This window comes from Rattus norvegicus, chromosome 8 (assembly GCF_021556685.1).
Source record: "Rattus norvegicus strain SHRSP/BbbUtx chromosome 8, alternate assembly SHRSP_T2T, whole genome shotgun sequence".
Classification (NCBI taxonomy): Eukaryota; Metazoa; Chordata; class Mammalia; order Rodentia; family Muridae; genus Rattus; species Rattus norvegicus.
This window is the reverse complement of record NC_141541.1, coordinates 28,772,370-28,785,169: the sequence shown is the minus strand read 5'-3', so window position 1 is coordinate 28,785,169 and position 12,800 is coordinate 28,772,370. Positions and strand designations below refer to the sequence as shown.

General features: G+C 38.7%; 1 pseudogene; it reads left to right on the top strand.

The window, feature by feature from the left end:
- The first annotated feature begins 602 nt into the window (after window positions 1-602).
- Crb1-ps2 (crumbs cell polarity complex component 1, pseudogene 2) lies at window positions 603-1,687 on the top strand (annotated as a pseudogene).
- Window positions 1,688-12,800: the final 11,113 nt, after the last annotated feature.

The following is a 12,800-nucleotide window of genomic DNA, read 5'->3' as shown; positions in this document are numbered from 1 at the left end:
AATTATAATCAGTTCTGATCAACAATATAAAAACATACTCTAGCTTTACCACAATAAACTTTTCTAATAATTTAAATTTTATGTCCTCAAGGGTATTGGTTTCATCCATCTTATGGGCAAGAATCAATCCCTGACACAATTAATGATACGCTCGTATGCTTGAAGACAGAAATCTATCATAACTTTCCTCTGAGAGTCTTTACCCAGAAGCTGACAGAAACAGATGCAGAGGACCAAAGCCAAACATTAGATGTTGCTTAGGAAGAAGAGTTAGGGGAAGGATTGAGAAACATGTAGGGGAAAAGGACTTCATAAGATCAACAGAGGCAACTAACCTGGACCCTTGAGGGCTCCCAGGGACTGAACCACTAACCAAAGAACACACCGTGCTGGACCTAGCCTCCCACCTCCCACACATATGTAGCAGATGTAAAGCATGGTCTTCATCTGAGTCCACAACAACTGGAGCATGGCCTTACCCTGTCTCTGCTGCCTACCTGTAGTTTCTGCTCCCCTATCTGGGCTGTCTTGACTGGGCTCTCAGTGACAGAGGATACACCAAGTCCTCAAATGACTAAAAGTGCCAGGGTTGAGTTTGAAATAAAAACAATACCAGGTGTCCCTTAAATTCTTGCCAAAACAATTTTATACCCAAGGTTTTTACCCAAGACAACAATTGTTGCTTAGACATAGCCAATAATTTGAACAATGACTATGAAGATCTAAAAGACCCTAGCTTCTCGAGTCCCTGCCAAGGAATTGCCACTTATATGAATACACCAGGAGAAAGGGGATTTCTGTCCCAAAGTCTGCCTGGATACAGAAAGCTACCTGTGAAACTCACTAATTCAATTCCTGTTGGGGGGACACCTGCCAACGTGTAGTCACTTGCCCAAAGTGCCCTCAGCACCATGTCTGTCCTGCTGGCTATGATGCAAGGTTCTGTGAGACAGATTACAATGAATGTACTTTCAGCCCTTACCACAATGGAGCTGTGTGCCAGGATAGACTCAATGGCCCCTCCTGCTTCTGCATGCCTGGATACCAAGGCAGGCATTGTGACTTGGAAGTGGATGAAAGTTTTCCTGATCCCAGCATGAATGAGGCTGTGTGCCAATGACATAGGAAGAAACATGTGTGTCTGTCCTCAAGAGTGAGCTGTGTGTGAATTGTGAGTTGTTAATTAATGAATGTGGATCCTAGTGGTATCTACATAATGCCACATGTCAGGATGCTCTTGGGGCTTACTTCTGTGACTCTGTACTTGGATCCCTTGGAGAGCACTGTGAACTCAATGTACGTACCAGTCAGCCACATCTCCATGGAGGCATTTGTGTGTGGAGGGAGGAATCAACTGCTGTGTCTCCTCAGATCATGGATTCACAGAGACACACTGTGAGACTTTGAGGCCTCTTTGTTAGTCAAAGCCTTGTCACAATGATATAACATGTGAAGACACTGTTCACAGCTATATTTCTCACTGATGGCCTGGGTACACAGTATGAGACAGACACAAATGACTTCAGTAGCAATCCCTGCCAAATTGTGGGTGGGGCAATGTGCTGAGTTGTCCTTAGAGGATCAATAGGGACACATTGCAGTCCTAGCTTCCTCCTTCACCTACCTTGGAGCCTCCGGATATGTTTGTATCTGTCTGCCTAGATTCACAGACAGGAACCTAGCATGACTGTCCTCTGAGAGGCTCTACTCAGCAGCTGACTGAAAGAGATGCAAAGACCAACAGACAAACATTAAACAGAGCTCTGAAATTCTTGTGGAAAGTTGGCAGAAGGATTGAGGAACTCAGAGGGGAGAAGACTGGCAGAGTCAACTAACCTGAACCCTTGGAGACTCCCAGAAAATGAACCACCAACCAAAGAACATGCATGGGCTAGACTTAGGCCTCCCTTCACACATATAGCGGATGTACAGCTTGGTCTTCATGCAAGTTCCCTAGCAACTGGAGGTGGGGCTTTCCCCGACTCTGTTGTTTGCCTGTGGATCCCTTTTCCCTAACTGGGCTGCTTGCCTGGCCTGAGTGGGAGAGGATGTCCCTAGTCCTCCACTGACTTGAGGTGCCAGGGTGTATTGGTACCCAGGGGGCACCTTCCTTTCTCAGATGTGAGGGGGACAGATGATGGGGAAGGGGCCATGTGAGGAAGAGACTGGGAAGAGAGGGGAGCTGAAATTGGGGTGTAAATTATATAAATAAATTAATTAATGGAAAAAGATTATTGGTTTCAAAAGTAATCTGTTTTCACTTAGTATGAATACTTTTGTTTTGTCCTTAGCCAAGGAGAAGTAAAGTTGAAAACACTTGGCCAGTCAACATTGTTAGCCTGCTGATTACTGGGGAAGTCTGGACCATCCCTGAACTCTTCTTGAAAGACAATGGTTCAAAGGAACTCTGAGTCTTACATATACCCCAATACAATCCCATGAACAGCCACACATCTAGACAATAAATACAAAGGATCTTCTATTTCATGATTCTGGAAAACTGGTGGTGGGTAGCTTTGGGCTTGCTGCCCATCATGTCACCTCAATATCATCAGAATGTGGAGCTCAAAAAAGGCTCTATGGACTGAGTTCTCATCTTGGTTTCTTGATGTCTAATTTTTTCCAACCAAAGTAGTGGTTTGATTAACCTTAGAAAACATTGAGTTTCTGCAAGTTTAAAAGATATTTCCATTTCAGAAGAAATTAATTTTTGCATAAGTGCAATGTCATTTGTTATATAATAGAGCATTTAAGCTTTGGCTTCCTCCCTTCGTTTTTGCATCCCACATAACAAGTGTTTGAAGTTTCACACTGACCTCATTTTCTATGGCAAATTCTCATTTTTTCCCCTCAGTTGCTTACATAAAATTGCAAAGATGCATATTCTTTACAGTTGATTAGAAGCTTTTAGGCGAAGGTCTTGCAATTTACAGGGAAGCAGAACTTGCCCCCAGCATGCAGCACTCAAGCACTCACTATTTGGGTACGGGACCAAAGATGAGGGAAATGATCTGTGACACAGGGAAGAAAGAAGTTAGCACTGCAAGAAGATTAGCCACAGTGAAAGACATCTGGGGTAGGGGTGTCATGTAGGGGCAGCACTTGGGCAAGGAACTACTAGGGGCTCAGCAAAGGGCAGGAAGATGCTTGCTGTAGGGAAACCTACTCTGGACGGATAGGCTGCAGACATTTGATGAGGAGGGCAGTGCAGAAGTTGTTCAGACTACTCTCAAATCCCAAACTCACTCATTCTTACCCATGTGACCTCCTAAGCATTTCTCTTGGATGCTAGTTGATTCGAACACCTTAAGACCGGGCACACTTCTTCCTCTGGCACATTTCTTCCACACTTCTCTGCACCCACATGCAGTCAGTCCCTGCTCATCACTGCTAATTGGGCTTTCAAAGATATGAGGACACATGCTGCAGCTTTCACAAATCGTCTCTTTTCTCTGCTTCTGTGACAATACTTTGATACCTCATCTTCATGGCTATTCTTTGAGCTCTTTTCAGTTCTTCTGGGTCCCTCAGCTCTGTCTTGGATCTAGAAAAGAATCATTTCATGTAGCTAAACTCTGGGATATACTCAACCCACATTAGGACTGGCACTTTTCATTTCTTCAACACCAACTGTATCTATATATAGCATTGCTGATGTCCAGTGAGTCTGCCACTAAATAGGCATGTAGCCAAATGATACAATGGCTCTCATCCAATATGGTAGTATTGGATCATAATTTGATCTCTGAAATGGTAATTTATGTTTCTTCTGCTGGGTAAGACAGACCTAACTTCTCAGCGTCTTCTAGCTGGGGTTATTTGGAAAGCATGTCATTGCTGCATACATACTAGTCATTAGTGAAAACATTGATTGCAATAAAAATGAGGATGGGGCAACCATTAAAAATGTTTTCTTTAATAGTGTATTCTCAAGGACATAATACAAATTGTCAGGTTGAATAGAGAAAACATACTTGAGTACACTCTTTCTGTGACCTTTGACCCTGTGATAGAAAATGTCCATGCATTCTTTCAGAACAATTTGTTTTGATCTACACTTTCATTTAGCTGTTGTTTCAGGTTTAATTGCAAATAAATACAGGAAATACAAATCTGACAATTGGAGTTTCTCATAGCTGACAATTTATTAAGGTAATATCTGGATGACTTTCACGTGAAGCTTTCTTAATATAGTACTGTCTACAGTAATATTTCAATAAGGAGATAATATATTCCTAGCAGATTTTAGTATTTTGTTTCCTAGTGAGAATAGAGAATGATTTTTTAAAGTTACATTGAAAATCTATTTCTAACCTCTTATGAGGATATATATGAATAGATTGTTTTTATCAGATTACATTTTTTCAATAAAAACTTGAGCACTAAAATATTCATTTTTCTATTGTGGAAGAAAATAGAAATATTAATTTTTTCCAGTCTGATTTTCCAGACTATTCAGGCATGCAAGGGAAAAAGAACAATGTGGTTTCCCACACATTATTATACTCAGAAGGAATTAAACCTACTCAAGAACTTTTAAACTAGAAATGGGTCTGCACAACTCTCTGATTACGCAACTGTAACCCTGAGTTGAAATGTTAAAATACACATTAGAAATAATGTGGAATGCCCATAGTTCAGTGGCATATGTGCCCAACTCCATTCTTTAAGTTAGAAAAACTGTATTGCTCTGTGATGGGTAGTGTTAATTATCAACTTGATAAAAATCTAAAATTTCCTCAGAGATGGGTCTATGGTCGCTCTTGAGGAGAATTATCTTGATCATATCATTTGATGTGTGGGGAACCATCTTAACTGTAAGGAAGACCATTTCCAAGACAGGGGACTTTGGCTAGTATAAAATGGAGAAAGTAAAGTTTGCTTTCATTAATTCCTTTCTATTCTTTACTAGAGGTGAGGTATGTTTAGCTCCTATAAGCTCCTGCAGCCGTCACTTCCTGGCTATGATAGACTGTCACTTGGAACTGTGAGCCGGAATAAACCTTCCATAAGTTGTTTTCATTAAAAATGCTTTATTACAGAAACAAAAAAAGAAACTAAGATAGAAATTGGTATTAAGAAGTGAGGGAATTGACATAATAAACCTAATTATTGGGTTCTTAGACATTTGACCCAATTTTGCTGGAGGAATATGGGAGAGTTTAGAATTTTGAGTTAGAAATGTGCCTGATAACCTGAGCTAATTGGGTCATAGCATTAACTTGACAGAATATAAATTCACCTACAAGGCAAGACTCGGGGTACACCTGCCATAGGTTATCTATATTATAGCTAGCTTCTGAGATCCTGGATGAAAAAAATGCCTCATAGAGGCCTGGTTTATGATGTTCAGAGTGGAACAAGGATTGTTTGTAGAATTGCGAACAGAGAACTTATAAAATATTTTGGTCAAGTATCTATCTAGCTTCATTTTGCCTATGTATGGAAAACTTGAGTGATTTGGACTTAAAGGTAAAGGATTAATCTGTTTCACAGTACCTTTCAAGACCTGAGAGTGTTCAGGTTGCTGCTGAGAAGGTGTCTGTAATTTTGAATGAATCAACATAACTGAAGAGAAACCCTCTATTTTATCTTAGAACAACAAAAAGTTTTCCCAAGGGAAATCCCCTCACCACATTGGAGGCTTCATCCTGAACTAATAGCAAAACTTAGCTATTAGCAGAACATAATGGTCATGAGCTCACAGTAGAAATTAATGGTCAAGAGCTGATGGAACAAGAGGTAGAAGGCTATGACTTGCAAGAGGTTTGGGCGTCCAGTTGTTATCAGGTAAAGAAGTGGTGGTTAGTGTTCATTGTTAACTTGACAGAATCTAAAAGTCACCAGAGAGGAAAGACTCTGTGCATACCCATCAGGCATTACCTACATTATGGCAAGCTTTTGAGGATGTCTGTGAGGGATTGTCTTGACGGTATTGATATGAGAAAACACATTTTAAGCATGGGTAGAATAATTCCTAGAGAAAGAGAACTAAGCATTGCTCTGTTCTCCTAGCTGTGTACTTAATATCATGAGACACTTGATGTCCCTGCCATCTTGAATTTCCCACCATGATGGGTTGTGATTTCAACTAAAATAAACCCTTTTTCTCTTAAGTTGCTTTTATCATAGCATTTTATCACAGCGAAAGAAATACAGACACTGTATTTGCAAAGAGATTTTATCAATACTTGGTGTTAGTTCTAGTCAAATATTACTGCACCTATTTGAAATAATTACATAAATTAAACATTTTTATGATAATGCATATTTTAATATTGATTTGGGATATTAAATCAACATGCATTTTCTGGGATAAATTTCATTGTTTGATAGTCCTATTTAAATACAAAAGAATTAGTGCTAATAAACTTTAAAAAGATTTTAAAGATAAACTTTAAATTGTATGTCTGTGTGTGTGCTCTTGAGTATGCCTGCAGAAAACAGGGAATCAGATCCCGTGGAGCTGGAATTACAGGTTTTTGAAAGCTACCCAGTGTGAGTGCTGAGAATTGAACCCTGGTCATCTTCAAGAGCAGTACCCCTCTTCATCATTTAAAAGGCATGATGTAATATTTGGGTTGTTATTTTAAAAACTATTTGAAAACTATGTTTATAAAACTATGCTATTATTATTTTATATATAAGAATAGAAAATGATTTTTGAAGTTCTAAATTATTTTTCCATTGTAAAAAAATAGAAATATGAATTTTGTTCTATCTGATGTTTTATAAACTATGTAAATATCGAAAGGAACAGTGTGTTTCCCACACATTTTTATACTCTGAAAAAGTTCAGCCTACTCAAGAACTTGTTCAATAGTAGAATAATTTTCTTAAATAGATATAAGAAATTTGGTGTATCTTTATCTTAAAATAATTTATAATCAAATATCTATGTTGTAATAAGTTTACTCATCCACTTTGTATATTAGAGTCAATAATTGTTTTAAAACTGACCACTTTCTTTTCTTACATTTTTATATTTTTTTAATATAGCATTTAGCTCTAGTGACACTTTTTATTGTATTATTTTACTGATGTTCTTAAATAACTTTTGACTTATTTCTCCATATTTCTATGTCTTTATATTTCAATTCTCCATAAATAAACCACCAAAATGGCAGCTGTATGGTTAGAGAGAAGGATTTTGTTAAGTAAGAGAAGAGAACAGCCAGAGACATCTGGAAAGTTCCAGGGCATAGAGAGAAAGACATAAAAGCAATGGCCAGCTCTAGCAAAGAAGGACAAGAAAATAGCATGTGTGTTATAAGTAGCTAAGAGGAAGGAAGCCTTGAACTGGAGCAGCTTGAGGTGAGGATGAGGTATGAAGGGCCAGGAGGTTGATGTGGGCTTTAAAATGCATCACAGGTCCATCAGAACAGGGACTAAGAAGTTTGGAAGCTAACATGTGCTCTGACATATAACCACAGTTGTATGTCAAGGAAAATGGTTCTTCTTGGCAGGCAGAAACCCTTTTACATGTTCCTGAGCAATGCCTAGACCTGTCACTTCTGTATCCCACCCCCGTTTTTTGCTTTAGCTTGTGATGAAAGCTTAGTTTTTATTCTTCCTTTTTCTTTGTCAGTTTATAAAGATAGGAATTACTAGCATAATCTATATTGTGCTTTAGTATCTCCCTATGATCATGCTGTTCTATGTTTTCTAGTTTCTACTATTATATCTTCTATGAAATATATATATGTATCAAAATTAAACAAAATTGTTTAATTTCTATTTTTAGTTTTATATTTAAATTTAGAAATTAAAAATTTATCTTGTGTTGTATTTTGAATGTAAAAGATCCCTTTTAGTCTCACATGTTTGAACACTTGGCCCTCACATATGGACACTGTGAAAGCTTTAGAACCATACATAGTCTTGTCAGCAGAAGTGGGTCAGTGAGGATAGGCTTTCAAGATGAAATTAAATCTCCATGGACACAGTACTGGGTGAAACAGGCACTTTCAATAGTAGACTCCCATGTCAATGCTTGTTCAAAGTATCCTTTTCTTTATTTTCAGCTAAAACATGTTGCACACTTTCAGAAAATGTCCTACTATTACTGTAGTCTCCATAGCCTTAAACTGAGCATGCTTGGGAATGGACCAGTTGTTACAGAATCGATGGTTTGACTCCTCGATCAAACCCTGGAGCTTCCTTCACTTGAGAACATTGCTTTGGAAGTGGCACCCATACTCTCCTTTCCTACTGCAGAGGCTATCATTATGTCTTCAATAGATGTGGTTTTGTTTTGCACTAACTAATATGTGAAACCATCAAGCTCAGCTGATGTTGTAGCCTTAGTTCTCTCTACCTCCTGGTCTTCCAAAATGTCAGAAGCAGTAGGCATAATGTCCCACCAGCTAGGAATAAAAATTTCTGTGATGCCCACCCTACTATGAGGAATTGTTTCACTAAAATCCACGAATTAAAATAACCTCTTCTTCCTTCAAGTTTTTTTCTATGAACATTTTGTCATGGCAACCAAAAATTAGCTAGTAGTGTTAGAGTTTTTCATGGTTAGAAAACTAATGATGAATGATGCCAATCCTTTTCATAGGATTGTTGATATTTGCTTTATGTCTAGCCTATGGTCATTTTTATTATACTTGAAAATAGAAGGATTCTGTGATTGTTGGATATGATATTACATGCATACCATTTATATCAGTTTTCAATTTTTATCTCTTATGATTCACATTTTCTAAGTATTTTTTAATTCTCTTAGCTTCTTATACTGATTTCCATGCTCTGAACTTTTCAAATATTACTTTTGGAAAAGGTGACATGCAATGTAGAGTAAATCTACCAGATAATACATTTTATAATAAAAATACATTGTCATTTTTAAAAGCAAGTTACTGAGGTAGATACAGTTTGATGAGCAAAACTCAATGGAGTCAGAGCCGTGAAATCAAGAAAAATTCATGTAAGATAGTTTTACCAATGGAGAAAAAGACTGGTGGTCATTAGTAGAAGCTAACTGTATAACAAAATTATAGGTCATCCAAAGTACAAGACTGCTTTCAATGTATTATAAATGCTAAAGACCAAATATTAGAATAATAGAAAAGTATAAATAATATTTTAGGTTAGATGGGTATTCTTAGAGGCAAGTTTTAAAATGTGACTCGCCACATGAGATTTTAATATTTGGTAGCACTAAAATTGATCCTTCTGTTAAAATAAAAACCAGCATAGACAAAATTAAGAAATGGGAAATGGTTTGTAGGGAGGTATTTGTCTAATCTAAGACAGACAGAAATTTAAATCTAGTTCCTTTTACTAAAGCCAAGTTAAGATACCAGGAAGAAAATCTGGATCAAGAACTCTTAGGAAACCCTGGTTACTTAAGGTTGAAGTCTATCATGTCCTGATAATTCCCTTGAGCTTGGTACAAAATGTAGGACTCCTTTTTCCAGTCAGGCTTCTTCTTCTCTACCTTGTCTGGGGAGCCCCAACTTCCACAATCTACCCGAGGAGTAGCACATAATACTTGGCGAAATTACAGGTTCGACCTCCTAGAATGCTTTTCCATGCAAATGAGCCATTCCCAGAACCTAAAACCATAGCCAATGAAACTTACCCAAAAAACCCCTTTCCACTCTCCAAGGTTTCTGTAGTTCTTGTTCACCCCAAAGTATATGCGCACAAGTTGTTTCAATGAACATCATCAGAGAGAGAGATGTTTCTATGAATGTCACATTACAGTGCTGTAATACTGAAATCTTAGAGAAAAACTCTGCCCTTCAGCATTCACTACAACAATGGGATCCTGCTGACACATCCATTCCTGACTTTACCTCATCCTTTCCCACCCAGTGTGCGTGGGTTCTAGACACCCCAAGGGAAGACATGGACCATAGAACTTTGCTCTGCTCCAACATTCCTTGCATGGTATATACTAGCCCAGTGTGCACTGGGGCCCAGATACCCCTGGACATAGACCTTGGAACTCAGCTCTGCTCCATCCTTTCCTGCTTGGTATATAGCAGTACCTAGACACCACATGGGAAGAATCTGAAAAACAGAACCAAACATGTGTATCTTCTGAGATTTGAGTCTTAGAAGTGAAATTGCAAATGAGCAGTAGGGATGGAGTAGTGCTCAACTGCATGTGATTGGTGAGTATGTACCTGCACATAGCCAGTATCATGGGTCGGATACCACCCAGGAGTCACTGACTGGTAAATAGCTTAATCTTAAAGGTAAAAGTAGTGCTTACTCAATGAATCTATCAGAGAAAGCTAGCTCTATATTACAACAGTTTGAGTAAGAATGACTCCCATAGGCGCATATACTTCAAGGCTTGTTCATTAGGAAATGGAACTACTTTACAAGGATTAGGTGTGGCTTTGTTGGAGGAAGTGTGCCACTGGGCATGTTCTTTGATGTTTCAGATGTCTAAGAAAGACCCATTCTCTCTCCTTCTGTGGGTTGCCATAAAACTATCAGCTATCATATCTTCCTTCTCAGTACCATACTTCCTGTCATTATGGGAATGGACTAAACCTCTGAAACCACACACAAGTCTTAATTAAATGCTTTCCTTTATAAGGGTTGCCATGATCATGGTGTCTCTTCACAGTAATACAACATTAACGGAGACACATATGATCATAGGACATTTTAAAATTACATAAAGAAATTTAGACACAAGATGGTATTAAACACCAGAGTAATTAAAATGAGTATCACACCCTTCCCTGAACTTCACAAAGAGCATGGCACCTAACACTACAATAGTTATGCCACCAGAACCTGTGATGTGACCACTGGACGTGTGTTAAAGAGTCAACAGGCAGAGAACTCTCACCTGTTCAGGGACTTCAGCATGGCTTAGTCCTCACTACTGATGTGACATTCTGGAATTGCTATCTCCACTTCCACCCCCCCCCCCCCAAAATACCTTGCTGGACCTGTTTCTGCACTTTGCCACTGTGACATCTACAGTTGTGCACCTCAACTCTACCCTGTGACTTAACTCTGAAGTTACATCTAGCCAGGGTCATTGTCTAACTGCTTGGGTAGAAATTATTTTCATATCACTAAGATATTTTTCCTCCTTTGCAGTCAGTAACACTTCTTGGGAATTCTTTGGATCTTCTGTGGTCTCTGTAACTCTTTGGCAGGCATGATGTAACCTACAGACACATATGTACATACAGTACACACACCTAAGTATGTAGTCAGAATGTATTGTCAAAAGCATGATCTGGTCATTATTAGTGGTGGTTAAGAGATGAATGAAGAATCTGCCTTCCAACAGCCAACTATACAGGGAAACCAGAATCACTTGTCACACTGCAGTCACTGAAATAGCCTGTGGACTTATTGTTTGTCTTGGTTACCTCTTAAAAGTTGTGACCAAGTTTCTGACAATATATTGGTTAGGTTTTGGGCTGTTTCTGGGCTCTCAGACTTTCATTTAAGCAGTGGAAATGAAGGTAAACACTGATTTCTAAAGCAGTGAGAAGATTATTCAAAAGTGAAGTGAAAATTCAGGTCAGAGTTTGTAGTCAGGGTGACAGTGGGCCACATCAGTAAAAGTACTCAAGGGTTCCAGTTATTGTTTGGAGGCTTTCTGTTGTGAGATTCAGAAGGAGGAGAAGTTTGGTTACCAAAGGAGGTAGCACAGATCATTCTTAATTTTGATCAAGAAATTTGGATTGTGTAAGCCTGTGCATATTTTGTCTTATAATGCATCTGATTTTAGCCTTACGTGTGCCCAGCTGTGCCCAGGCACAAGGTAACAAATCGGTAACAAATATGAGATTCTTTCTGACACCCAAAGGGAACAGATTGCATTATTGCCCTTGCATCCCAAGCCTGACTAGGTCAGAGCAGCCCACAGCCCATAGTTTTGAGATGTGGTCCAGAATGCATTTGAATGGAAATGTGCTACCAAGGGGTTACTAATGGAAATAATATGTTTTCATTGTTTAAAGTAGGTATATGCAAAGTCTGATTCATGCTGGGGACCTAGGCTGCTATTATGTTTCAAGGTACACTGTTAGTTAAAGAGTGTGTGTAGAGCTGACAGGAGGTGGAACCATGGATTCCATTGTTATACAATGGTGGAGAAAGCAATTTAGGTGTCATCTATAAAGAGCAGATAATATGCTGGCTGCTGTAGAAGATTTTCAAAATCTATGCATATAGGAAAGAAATCTAGATGGAATCACCAAATAACATGGGAGACCGTGCTCCAATTATATACATCTTTCATCATCAAGTAAAACTTCCAGTTCCAGGAACAGTTTTGATATGATTCAGCTGTTGACTAAAAGTATTCTATGGATCCCCAAACAACATAGGCTGTTACCAAGGCTATTGATTGTTCTGTACAAACTTATGGTAAGGATCTGTTGCTAAAGACAGTACATACACATCTCATTGAACAGAGAAATCAATCTAGTGTCTACCTAAAGCCTTCATCAGTACTGATAGTGTTCATGGTTCCAGAAGGTATTCCGTATACTACCAAAAAGAAAGGTAACCACAAACTGTAGGGTAATCTCTTGTGTAGTGCATGGAAGCATTGCCTGTTAATAAAGAGCTGAGGCAGGGTTAGATTTGGGAGAGAGAGAGGAATGCTGGAAGATAGTTTGGCATGGGAAGATTCACTCTCTGGACTCTGAGGAAGTTGCATGTATGAAAGTGAAGAGGTAACAAGGCATGTGGCAGATACAGAATAGAATAAACAGGTATTTGTTATGAGGTAGTTAGGGAACAAGCCCAGGCAAAAGCCTATAAGCATAGTTATTGAATAATAAGCTTCCAAGTCATTACTGGGG